The following is an 11,378-nucleotide window of genomic DNA, read 5'->3' as shown; positions in this document are numbered from 1 at the left end:
TTCAGATACTGAGATGGAGGTCCCACTCCCTGCCTGCTGGAAAAGGATCGTTTGATGTTCACTGTGGTTGGGCTGTGCCGATTCAATATCCGGGACTGAGAAGTAGAGGAGAAGCGCTTGCTTAATTATTTCCTTTAGTAACATAACTCACTCTCTCAAAATGATTTCCTTTAGTACCATAGCTCACTGTCGAGACAGGAGAGCTGAAGCTCCAGTCAAACATCACCTGGTGAGAAACACATTCTATTAAATCACAGGTGGTGTTAACACAGAAAGTATGAGACATAGAACACAAAGGCAATTTCTCTGCTGGATGTTCAATGTCAACCTTTTCTAAACAGAGGACGTAAAACAAGGTTTTGTCAAATCCGTTGTCTCTGTACTCTGAGACTGCGATTAGAGCTCCTGTCAGGCTGGGCCAGTGATATTCTCCAACTACAATGCCTATTTATCTCCTGCTTTTCAAAGTAAGAAGGTAAAACAACCATGCAGGCAGTGTAAAACAAACAATTGTTGCCAACAGGGGCACAACTTTTACTGGATGGGGGGGACATGACCCCCCCATTCTGAAATTGCATTTTTGTCCCCCACAGTTTTATCATTGCACTGTGATACAAAAAGCGTATTCGTTGTGCTTTAGGACCACGCGGACGCCGCAGAGCAGTCGGGTAGGCTGTTTGGTGGTTTCAGCCAGCTGGATTTAGGACCGCACGGCAAGGTAAATGCTTCTTGATTTAACAGAAAAAAAGTATTTATTCCCAGTGCTGAGCTAGTAGTGTAACTGACATGTAACGTTAGCTAATGTTTCATCCCCTCTCGACTGAAGTTCTGTCTGAAGTGAATGAACTAGCTAGCTAGCTAGTAGATACCACAGCCAGTTCAGCTCCAGCCTCTAGCTATCTGTCAGGTAGCAGTATCTAACAGCTGTTGGAAATGTTTTGTAGCCTTTGTTTTATCCCATTTCAACAGAAGTAAATTAACTTGGCTTGTTTTTGCCAGTTGATGTACCATTAGAGCTAGCCGAAAGTTGGCTAATGTTAGCTATTATTTTTGCCACCAATCAAACGATGAACCCAGCGGCCAAATGATTGAAGACCGATATTCTGACGTTTTTTGACAGCGCGATGTGAGTTTCTATTGGAGTAGGAATAGCAATGTAATGTTATTGATCTGTCAGTTTCCCTAGCTAATTCCCTACTTTACACAGACATGGAAGAAACAGGTTTCACTGTCATGGTGCACAGTCAGTACACAACACTATGCTCATCATGTCTTAGCAGGATCAGATGATGACAGGTGTCACAGCAGGGTCAGAGCCAGGGAAGACCCGTCCACGGAGCAGAATTGTGCAGTATATTACAACAATGAGTGAATGGATACAAAGTTCCATCTTGAGTTGATGGGTAGGCTACAGTCTGGGATCTGGGAATAATGGTCATTTCAATTATTAAACCATTGATTATATTCTTGGATAATATAATGTATAAATGTACACCAAGGTAATTCTTTGTCATGCCTCATCTGAGCAGGATCAGATGGTGACAGGGGTCTCAGCAGGGTCAGGCAACCAGGGAAGACCAGTCTGTGACGGCACTGAGGTGAACTTTTGCAGATGCACACTCTCTGTGCAGCAAACACTGGACAAGTCAGAAGCTTCAAAGATTGAAACTATTTTAAGGCAGTCTGACAAACATCTGAAGTTGATTTCCAAACTGTATCAAGGGTTGACAGAGGCTTTTCCCGATGACACAAAACATGTAAAACAAAAACGTGAGGAAGACCTGGGAGACACTATTGATGATGATGATGATGATGAAAGGATACAGATGTGTTTGAATGCCCAGTCGTTCATACAGTGGGGAGAACAAGTATTTGATACACTGCCGATTTTTCAGGTTTTCCTACTTACAAAGCATGTAGAGGTCTGTAATTTTTATCATAGGTACACTTCAACTGTGAGAGACGGAATCTAAGACAAAAAATCCAGAAAATCACATTGTATGATTTTTAAGTAATTAATTTGCATTTTATTGCATGACATAAGTATTTGATCACCTACCAACCAGTAAGAATTCCGGCTCTCACAGACCTGTTAGTTTTTCTTTAAGAAGCCCTCCTGTTCTCCACTCATTACCTGTATTAACTGCACCTGTTTGAACTCGTTACCTGTATAAAAGACACCTGTCCACACACTCAATCAAACAGACTCCAACCTCTCCACAATGGCCAAGACCAGAGAGCTGTGTAAGGACATCAGGTATAAAATAGTAGACCTGCACAAGGATGGGATGGGCTACAGGACAATAGGCAAGCTGCTTTGTGAGAAGACAACAACTGTTGGCGCAATTATTAGAAAATGTTCAAGTTCAAGATGACGGTCAATCACCCTCGGTCTGTGGCTCCATGCAAGATCTCACCTCGTGGGGCATCAATGATCATGAGGAAGGTGAGGGATCAGCCCAGAACTACACGGCAGGACCTGGTCAATGACCTGAAGAGAGCTGGGACCACAGTCTCAAAGAAAGCAATTAGTAACACACTACGCCGTCATGGATTAAAATCCTGCAGCGCACGCAAGGACCCCCTGCTCAAGCCAGCGCATGTCCAGGCCCGTCTGAAGTTTGCCAATGACCATCTGGATGATCCAGAGGAGGAATGGGAGAAGGTAATGTGGTCTGATGAGACAAAAATAGAGCTTTTTGGTCTAAACTCCACTCGCCGTGTTTGGAGGAAGAAGAAGGATGAGTACAACCCCAAGAACACCATCCCAACCGTGAAGCATGGAAATGGAAGCATCATTCTTTGGGGATGCTTTTCTGCAAAGGGGACAGGACGACTGCACCGTATTGAGGGGGAGGATGGATGGGGCCATGTATCGCGAGATCTTGGCCAACAACCTCCTTCCCTCAGTAAGAGCATTGAAGATGGGTCGTGGCTGGGTCTTCCAGCATGACAACAACCCGAAACACACAGCCAGGGCAACTAAGGAGCGGCTCCGTAAGAAGCATCTCAAGTTCCTGGAGTGGCCTAGCCAGTCTTCAGACCTGAACCCAATAGAACATCTTTGGAGGGAGCTGAAAGTCTGTATTGCCCAGCGACAGCCCCGAAACCTGAAGGATCTGGAGAAGGTCTGTATGGAGAAGTGGGCCAAAATCCCTGCTGCAGTGTGTGCAAACCTGGTCAAGACCTACAGGAAACGTATGATCTCTGTAATTGCAAACAAAGGTTTCTGTACCAAATATTAAGTTCTGCTTTTCTGATGTATCAAATACTTATGTCATGCAATAAAATGCAAATTAATTACTTAAAAATCATACAATGTGATTTTCTGGATTTTTGTTTTAGATTCTGTCTCTCATAGTTGAAGTGTACCTATGATAAAAAATGATAGACCTCTACATGCTTTGTAAGTAGGAAAACCTGCAAAATCGGCAGTGTATCAAATACTTGTTCTCCCCACTGTATAATCTCAGACATAAATTACTGCAATTTAAGACCATCTATAGAACGTACTATATGCCAGTAAAACTGAATATCATGCACTCAGAAATGTAATTCCTCTGCTGGAGGTGTAAAACACAAAAGGAGACATATTTTCATATGTTATGTTCTTGTGAAGGCTGGCTGAATTCTGGCAAAGAGTATGTTATTTTATCTCAGCATTTCTACAGATTCTCCTTTCTCTCTGTTTTTGTTAGCTTGGAAATGTTGATACTGGAGACTATTATCAGAAGAAACTGTGTAACCTAGCATTTATAGCGGCTAAGAAATGCATTGCCATTAATTGGAAGGTTGGTTATCCTCCAACAACATCACCATGGATGGCGGAAATGTAAAGTTATGTTTCACTAGATTTTATTTATTACAAGATTAAGGGTATGCTGTGCAACTTTCATAAGGTCTGGATGCCTTATATGGAATACTGTACGACAAAAATAGTCTATATTGAAAACATGCCCACGTCAGGGGAGATACCTATTTAGTAAAACCCTAGCTGCTGGACTGCTCAGTCCTGGTGTGAAGGAAAATGTTATGTTTGTGCTTTTTTAATAACCAATTCGACTGGGTTCATCCAAATGACTGATTGATCGTGCCTGGGAGGAATCCTCACTATCAGTATAAGCAATTTGGCAGTATGCCCAGAACATTAATTTGTGAACCAAAAGGGGTGTCTCAGTTTCAAGGTCTCAGCTTGGAGAGAAGAAGCCTTGTGAGGTATTGGTCTGTCACATGCATGAACCAAACGTTAATTATGAATTAATGATGAATAATTAATAATGTAAATCATGCAAATATAACTTTTCTGTGTATGCAGTATATAAGAGAACTAACGGGACTGCCCCAACAGAGCTCCCGGCCGACATGTACTATGGTGCATTAAGTTTGTTGGAACCTCTCCAGCTTGCTGATAATAAAGATTGATTCATTTAAGATTGACTTCCGGTGTCCCTGGTGGTAATTTCCATGACAGTTTAGCGTCACGAACAAGATTGATTCTGCATCCGGAGCTTTCCAGTGAGGATCTGCGAGAAAAACCGGTGGTGCATTTTATGAAGCGTGAGGGAAATTCCCATCTCACCAAAAGATGACGAGGACCCGCCCAGACCAGATCCTTACTGTGAGCTGCCCAGGAGGAGACACATCATCTGCAAATAATTGAGGGACACGGCGACTGAATTTCAGTAAGTCAATTTAAATGAATTTGTATAAAAAATACATAATAAACCAATAAAACCAATAAAACTAAACATAAAAATGAAGGAGGGTACCACTAGTCTTAAGTAATAGCATAAGGTGTTATTCTATATGGGAAGCGGCAAGACTATAGAGTCTATAGAAACTATATAATCTATGACTACATAGACTACTGAGACTACAGACACTGAGAGACTATAGATACGCGAGACTCTAGATACTGTAGAGACTCTAGATACTGTAGAGACTATGGCAACATAGACTACTGAGACTATAGACACTGAGAGACTATATATACGTGAGACTACAGATACTGTAGAGACTATAGATACTGTAGGGACTATGGCAACCATAGAGACTATATAGGAACCGTTGAAGATACATATGACGTGGAAGAAGGCTAGAACTAGTCTTATAGAGAAGTAATGGTACCATGCCCCGCTGACAGTGGTCTGTAGGCATTTATTTGAAGTGTCTACGTGGTCTGCTGCCACAGGTAATAGCATGAGGTGTTACTTTATATGTATAGGAAGATACATGTGGTCCATAGGAAGTAACGACAAGAGAATCGTTGAAGTTGCACATGGAGTAGTAAGGGAGATTACTGAGTGTGTTTGGGAATAGTACTAAGTGAATGTGGATGTGAGAGTTGAATGAGTGTGGAAAGGACATGTTAAGCTAATTGAAATTTGGATAATAAGAGATAGAATTAGTGTTAAGAGATTGAAATGTAGATAATAAGTGGTAAGCTGAGTTCAACAAAGGATTTACATTTGGGATAATAAGAGGATTGACATTTGGATATTAAGCTGATTGAAATTTGGATAATAAGAGGTTTGAAATGTGGATAATATGAGGATTGAAATTTAGATAATAAGAGATATTATTAAGTACTGAGTGAATGAGAGCTGTCAGGGAACTAACTCTGGTGTGAAAGAGGTGCGTGTCTGAATGAATACCTCAACCAGTTCTGTGTGAGCTGAGTTCTATAAAGTTATCTAGGGGTTCTGTCCACCACCACCCGTCGATTTACAGGTAGTGAGCACTGACAAGAGAAGCCATTGAAAAGTTTGAGAGGGTAACAGCTGAGATGGGTAAGGACTGTTCATTGATGCCCCTGGACACTGAGATTTCCTTGAGAACATGGTATGTGTACCTCTCGGGCTGGCTGCTCTGTGATCATTGCTGGTGGTGTGGATGTAAATACCTAAGTTGATTTATAACGTTATATAGGGATATATGAAAGGAGAGAGTACGATTCCCGAATATGCTATTAAATAGAACACTAGTGTAAATATTTAAACCCCTGTATGAATAGAACACTAGTGTAAAGGAGGAATTTGTGAAGAAGAGTATAATGGGTTACTAGAGATTTGATAAAGTAACAATGGAAAAAAAAAAATATAATAATAATAATAATAATATACAACTTGCACACCCACACGTAGACGTACGTAAGTGGTGTAAAAAGTATTCGGAGAAGTTTAGGGTGTTCTCTTTATGGATCTTTTGATAAAGGTAAAGTTAAAGTATTGTATGATTGTCTAAAGGGTCTGGGAAATAAAGTATCAGATAAAGATTGGCGCATATCCACTTTTGGTAAAGGTACGGGACTTGACTTACCCCTAACCAATAAAACTATAAACGCTAATGAGATTTCCTACACCCCGGTAATACATTTTTAAACAAAACCCATGCCCTGTTAAATATAATTAATGAATGTTGAACTTGTAGAGACTTGTTAACTAAACTTAAGGCTACAATTTATTGTACTCCCGATGGAGCTTTCGTTGATATCCCAAATGATTAAGTTCTAAACCGATTCGTGAGTAGGCAAAATGTAACCACTCCCCGAGACGGAGTCGGAAACTGGCTCTGTTTCCGAGTCTTCCCTGTCTCAGGTGCCAGACTTATTACGGACAGAGCACTCCATCTACAGTGGACTGATAGACAGTGTCAGCCCAGTTATAATACATGTTGATCCCAGAAAGTTTATCTCTTCCCTTCTGAATTGGCCAATGTATTTTATCAATTCGGCACATTACATGTTAATCATAAAATATTATACATTTAATAAGTGCGAAGCAGAAAGTGAATATCCAACAGAAATTGGTAATACATATTAAGAGTAACATTGTTAGGGTAGACTAAAATGAAAACAATGCCTTCCAATAAGGAGAGAGATATCCCGTAATTGATTTAGGCTTTATTTGGGGTATCAGGATGATTGTGGAGGTCTGCACACTGCGAAATGTATAGTAATTTAGACCAAAAAATTCATTGAGATACCGATCTGTCATTAACATGCCACTCGCGACAAAAGCTCCAGCTGAAATGTCATTGCCAGAATCCATAAATTAAGTTGTGTAATGAAGCGTACAGTGCATTTGGAAAGTATTCAGACCCCTTTACTTTTTTTTCTCCAGATTTAGTTACGTTACAGCCTTATTCTAACATTAAATAGTTTTTTCCCTCATCAATCTACACACAATACCCCATAATGACAAAGCAAAAGCAGGTTTGTAGAAATGTTTGCATATTTATAAAAAATTAAAAAAGGACATATATCACATTTACATAAGTAATCAGACGCTTTACTCAGTACTTTGTTGAAGCACCTTTGGCAGCAATTACTGCCTCGAGTCTTCTTGGGTATGACGCTACAAGCTCCAGGTCCTGAGCACTCTGGAGAAGGTTTTCATCAAGGATCTCTCTGTACTTTGCTCCGTTCATCTTTGCCTCTATCCTGACTAGTCTCCCAGTCCCTGCCACTGAAAAACATCTCCACAGCATGATGCTTCCACCACTATGCTTCACCGTAGGGATGGTGCCAGGTTTCCTCCAGACGTGACGCTTGTCATTCAGGCCAAAGAGTTCAATCTTGGTTTCATCAGACCAGAGAATCTTGTTTCTCATTGTCTGAGAGTCTTTAGCTGCCTTTTGGCAAACTCCAAGCGGGCTGTCATGTGCCTTTTACTGAGGAGTGGCTTCCGTCTGACCACTCTACCATAAAGGCCTGATTGGTGGAGTACTGCAGAGATGGTTGTCTCCACAGAGGAACTCTACAGCTCTGTCAGAGTGACCATCGGGTTCTTGGTCACCTCCCTGACCAAGGCCCTTCTCCCCAGATTGCTCAGTTTGGCCAGACACACAGATCTAGGAAGAGTCTTGGTGGTTCCAAACTTCTTCCATTTAAGAATGATGGAGGCCACTGTGTTCTTGGGGACCTTCAATGTCCCCAGATCTGTGCCTCGACACAATCCTGTCTCGGAGCTCGACAGAAAATTCCTTCGACCTCATGGCTTGGTTTTTGCTCTGACATGCACTGTCAACTGTTGGACCTTAAATAGACATGTGTGTGCCTTTCTAAATCATGTCCAATCAATTGAATTTACCACAGGTGGACTCCAATCAAGTTGTAGAAACATCTCAAGGATGATCAATGGAAACAGGATGCACCTGAGCTCAATTTCGAGAATCATAGCAAAGGGTCTGAATACTTATGTAAATAAGGTATTTATGTTTTTTATACATTTGCAAACATGTCTAAAAACCTGTTTTCGCTTTGTCATTGTGGGGTATTGTGTGTAGATTGATGAGGAAAATGTTTTATTTAATCAATTTTAGAATAAGGCTTTAACGTAACAAAATGTGGAAAAAGTCAAGGGGTCTGAATACTTTCCAAAGCACTGTATGTGTAACTGTATGAAGCGAAGGTCTTAAGTTAAAACATTCTAATGCAATGGTTTTATAGGTAACAGCTATGGAAACAATCTGAGTCTACAGATCCCTTGTGTGTATTTTAGATTGTACAACCCAGAGTGAAGGGTTTGAAAGGATGAAGTGTCTGGTTTTATGTGTTGATTTCACTTACTTTAATAGAAGAACCTCCTTTTCATAGAAGCTAAAATCTAATGATTACCTTAAAATGTTACGATAATTATCACAGAGTGATAAGAGGAGGGAATGTGAAGGAACATTTTATGTTTGTGCTTTTCTAATAACCAATTTGACTGGGTTCATGCAAGTGACTGATTGATCATGCCTGGGAGGAATTCTCACAATCACTATAAGCAATTTGGCAGTATGCCCAGAACATTGTTTTGAGAACAGAAAGGGGTGTCTCAGTTTCAAGGTGTCAGCTTGGAGAGAAGAATACTTGTGAGGTATTGGTCTGTCACATGCATGAACCAAACGTTAATGATGAATTAATGATGAATAATGATTAATGTAAATCATGCAAATATAACTTGTCTGTGTAGGCAGTATATAAGAGAACTAACGGGACAAGCCCCGACGGAGCTCCCAACCGACGTGTACTATGGTGCATTAAGTTTGTTGGAACCTCATCAGCTTGCTGATAATAAAGAAGGATTCAATTAAAATTGACTTCAGGTGTCCCTGGTGGTAATTTCTACGACACTGGCCCTGGGGGGTCTGCTGTACTGTTGGTTGTCACTTTAGCCTTGGCCTAACACACCTGAAACCAATAATGAATGTTTCACTAAGAGTGGGGTGTGTTGGGTTGGGGCGCTGCAGGGCGGTGGACCCCTAGGGGCAGGACGGGGCGATGCAGTAAAATAAGCTCTACAGTACTATTAGGCCTATGATATGAATTACAGTGCCCTCCGTAATTATTGGGACAGTGAAGCATTTTTTCTTCTTTTATACTCCAAAAGTTTGGATTTGAAATGTGTTTCAGATTATTTTGTGCCCAATTGAAATGAATGGTGAATAATGTATTGTGTCATTTTGGAGTCCCTTTTAAGAATATACTGTTTCTGAACACTTCTACATTGATGTGGATGCTACCATGATTACGGATAATCCTGAATGAATCATGAATAATGATGAGTGAGAAAGTTAGAGACGCACAAATATCATACCCCAAAGACATGATATTTGTGTGTTTATAACTTTCTCACTCATCACTATTCATGATTCATTCAGGATTATCCATAGCATCCACATTAATGTAGAAGTGTTTAGAAACATATTCTATTCTTCTTTACAATAAAAGTGACCCCAAAATTACCCCTAAAGGGTCATATTAGATTGTGTAGAAATGCAGGAAATTAGCTTTAGATGGCCAATAATTCTGTGGGAGGACCCCCAGACCCACCCACTAAAACCAAAGTTGTGTCCCTGGTTGCCAATAATGTTTGCCATTGAACAGGAATTGTTTGCTCCACAGTGAGACATTCACAAGAAGCTGCTATTCAGCATTGTATTGAGCCTCACAATAACTATTAGAGTCAATCAGAGCAGATGCAACACAAGGAAAACACTCCTGTGGCCACATGCCCACTGTTATCACTGCAACCCCTCTATTGACCACTATCTCTGTCCTGTCAGAGAGCTTTCATCCTCCTGTGATCTCTACACAGCCATGCTCCTCTCCCTCGTTATCTGCCTGCCACCGAGGTGTGACTATCATGGATGACTGATTGTCTTTTGGGGCGAGTTGTCCTTCAGTCCCATAGCAGCATCTAATATTGTCCTTGTCCCTGGCTAAACTGCACTAGCAGTCAAGTGCATGCATAATTGTTTATGATAGGCTGATCCACAGCTATATTGAACTGTATTTCTGGGTCAAATCAAACTCTCACCTTTCCGACTGTCTCATCAAGGACAAGGTCACTTTTCTATTGTGATAGCCAATGACATGTACTTATTCTGGGAATCAGAATGCTACTCTCCCCTCCAACTGTATATGTGCCTTCTATGTCAATACAATGTACATTTTACGTATAGGAGAAGATGCTCTATGTTCCATGTCTTTATTGATGGGGGGCTTACAAGTTGTTACTTGTCAACATCTGATTCCATTGAGGAAAACATATAGGCTTCTTTATGGAAGATTATATGCATAAAACAGAATGAAAATGATTTAGTATCCCCTCCAAGTCCATACCTGAACAATCAGAGCAATGGTTGCCAAGGGACCATAGACAGCTGTCCATCATTGTAGGCAGCCAGGAGGCCAAGCTTGCTTGGTGCATCTAAACACTGGCTATCAGTTTTCTGTGTTAGTGAGTTACATTGTATTTCAAATCAATATATTGGTTTTAGATCATTAAGAGGGTGGATTGTTTCTCTTGGCTCTTGCCGATATACAGTAGATGTGCCCCCAGCCACTTTACTAATGAAGACTTACACTATAGTACTTTGTAGTTTGTTTATTTGAATCTCTCAAGGACAGATTCTCATGGACAGATGAAATGGCGAGAATCTGTTATGGCTCACCTTTAATTATTTGATTACGAGCAGCAGTAGTTCCTGGTTTTGGGTTTTCGTTATTGATTATTTGAATCAGGATTGGGCGATGGCAGTGCTTAAACTGCTGCAGTGATTTTCAAGCCTGTGTGTGGATGATAAACGGTTCTCACTGAATTCCACAGCCACAAAGTCAAAATTGGCTATATCGTAAAAATTCATGAAAACAAACATTTCTTTTTGACCATGATAAACCCAGGTGAAATTAGCGGAAGGGAGGGGTTTGGCCGAGAGTTTGAGTTTGCGAGGGAGGAGACTTTGTAATGACTTAAAGGCATTACCCCCAGAAGTAAAACAGGAAATGACAAACCTTTGTGAGAGAATTTTAGGATTATTCTAATTCTCCTCTCATGTTTATATATTCATTAACATGTTCTCTCCCCCCTGTTGCCTGAGTACTAAAGTGA

The 11,378-nt window shown here is 40.7% G+C and overlaps 1 long non-coding RNA gene across 2 annotated transcripts; it reads left to right on the top strand.

The window, feature by feature from the left end:
* The first annotated feature begins 645 nt into the window (after positions 1-645).
* Positions 646-1,687, top strand: LOC121555719. 2 transcript variants are annotated; one of them, XR_005997985.2, is made up of 3 exons: positions 646-718; positions 1,281-1,403; positions 1,530-1,687. It is a non-coding gene; the product is annotated as an uncharacterized LOC121555719 (long non-coding RNA). The 2 variants fall into 2 exon arrangements; XR_005997986.2 differs by having other exon boundaries at positions 684-718; positions 1,278-1,403.
* The last annotated feature ends 9,691 nt before the right edge of the window (positions 1,688-11,378 follow it).

The sequence above is a fragment of the Coregonus clupeaformis genome, unplaced genomic scaffold (genome assembly GCF_020615455.1).
Source record: "Coregonus clupeaformis isolate EN_2021a unplaced genomic scaffold, ASM2061545v1 scaf0196, whole genome shotgun sequence".
In the NCBI taxonomy this organism is placed as follows: domain Eukaryota; kingdom Metazoa; phylum Chordata; class Actinopteri; order Salmoniformes; family Salmonidae; genus Coregonus; species Coregonus clupeaformis.
This window is presented reverse-complemented; position numbering and strand designations above follow the sequence as displayed.